The sequence below is a fragment of the Mandrillus leucophaeus genome, unplaced genomic scaffold, assembly GCF_000951045.1.
Source record: "Mandrillus leucophaeus isolate KB7577 unplaced genomic scaffold, Mleu.le_1.0 Scaffold616, whole genome shotgun sequence".
Classification (NCBI taxonomy): domain Eukaryota; kingdom Metazoa; phylum Chordata; class Mammalia; order Primates; family Cercopithecidae; genus Mandrillus; species Mandrillus leucophaeus.
The window spans coordinates 123,486-125,898 of NW_012106653.1; positions in this window are offsets into that span (position 1 = coordinate 123,486).

The following is a 2,413-nucleotide window of genomic DNA, read 5'->3' on the forward strand; positions in this document are numbered from 1 at the left end:
AAACTTCATTTAAGCCTTATTTAACTCATTTAGAGATTTACCTTCCTCTATTAGCTTTTTTCTTTTCTTTTCTTTCCCCTTCCTCTCCCTTCATCTCCTCATCACCCTTCCTTCCTTCCATCTTTCCATCATTTCCTTTCTCCTCCCCACCAATGCTGGCCTTTGAAAGTCTACATATGTTAATTTTGTCTCCAAAAATTAAAATAAGATACACTTTTGAATACTGGACCTCGGTAGACACGTCACTTCTGAGGTATGTACATCCTTTGACTAGTGAAACAGCTAATTTCAGACAGGTAAAAATTCACCACAATAGCCTCCCTTTATTTTACACATGATAGTGGTGAAAGACACCACATGAGGCAGGTCTACATTGGCAATGTAAAATAAGCAATTACATGGGAAAATCAGTAGATATTTCTCTTTAGTTTGTTAGTAGGCAACACTTTTAAACTGAATTACTCAATGTATTTTGACTATGTAGATATGACACAGAGATATTTATTACAAGCCTGAAAAGACAGTTAAAAAATACTATTTCAGTATTTATGGTAAAGAACACACAGATGTAAATGATTCCAACAGTGAGCCAGTTTGACTAAAAGCGTTATTGCACTGCCTCAGACCTTTTCTGACTAGATGTTGAGTAAGCAGTTGACAGTCACTTTTGTACCATGGCCTATATACATGACACCATAACATAAGGCATTGGCATAGCAAGATGATAGAATCACGATGAGCTTTTAAATGCAGCAGACATGGGACAGTCCACATTGAGTTTTTACATAAGCTACATAGAGACAGGTATTTAATACATTTAGTGGGCTGGTGGGCAGCATAAGGCTTTATCTGAATACTATTTCATAAACTAGGAACTTTTTTTGGAGAAAACAGAGGAATACAGTATTTGTTAGGCTACAACTAAATAGTAATAAGATCTAAACTGTCATGCAATTATGATTTAGAACATGGATTTTTTTAAAGCATCATAAGTTGATTTCAAGTCCAAACTAAGTAGTGTGTTATGCTAAAGTTTTCATAAAATAAATAAGCAAAAAAACCCTCAACAAACCAACCAAACAAATGAAATACCCCAAATAACCACTCGAAAACCAACCAAACAATAAAACCTCATTAAAATCAAGGTATTATTTTCCTTTTACTGATGATGGCTAGCAGATACTCTAAAAGTGAATTTTTAGTGTATCTGGAAATTTCTTTGCAGTTTCAATGCAAGAATTTCCAAGTTAGCCTGTCTTTAGTATTAGTGTTGGCTGCGCCCTCGTCATTCCATAGTGCCTGTCTGCTTTGGTTGAGTAGATGCATTTAGACAGTGTAAGGACTGTACAGCAGGCTTGCTGCATTATATGTAGTCCTTGGCCATCACCCAGCTCCACTGCTCTTGTAGAAAATAAGGGCCCTATGTAAATGTATATGACCTGGCATTTTAAACAAATCAGAATAGAAAATGAGCCTCTCTCTCTGTTACCTTTCTTGATCAATGAGATTGACATTTAAAAAGTAAAAAAATCATCTCTGATGAAATCTATACAGATGACAATTTAGATAAAACAAAATTTAATGAAGAAAAAAATTTGACACTGAAAGCTTTTATTCTCATTTTATACTTTATTCCAGCAGATAGCCAATTATAGTAAATCTAGAACCAAACTGGTTATGAACTATTTTATGAAATACATCCTTAGGTGTACAAACATTAAATCAGAAAGATGGACCAGTTTGTTGAATATTCACATAACGACTAAATATATTCAAATGTGTGGTAACAAGGAGGTTGTAAAAGACTCCTCAAATAGATAGTACATTTGAAGTCCCAATAATTTTAAGGGCTGGGTGTGGTGGCTCACACCTGTAATCCCAGCACTTTGGTAGGCTGAGGCAGGAGGATTGCTTGAGGCCAAGAGTTCGAGACCAGCCTGGGCAACATAGCAAGATCCTATCTCTATTAAAAAAAATTAAAAAATAATTGTAGAAGTGGACAAGGAATTTCTTCCTTAAGAAGAAATTTGTATTTGTCTATTAAACATTAAAAAGTTAAGGCAATTATGTAAAAGAAATGCACTACCTAGTTTTAATAGAATGCTGTTTGTCCAAATAATGTCAATGTATTTTTAAAGCCACATGGGGTGTATATGCATAATTTATATAATATAATATATAACATGTATAATATATGTAATTATACATATGTGTAATATGTGTAATATGTATAATTTAGCAAATAAAATGCCCTCTTTATGTAACAGTGAGTTATACTCACATACACGCATAAAATTTTGACTGTTTAGGAAGCCACAGAAGAATTTTAGAAGATTAAGTCATTAGCATACTAATGTGGATTGAATACTTTCTTTTGGAAACTAGGAACTTTTTTTGGAGAAAACAGAGGAAT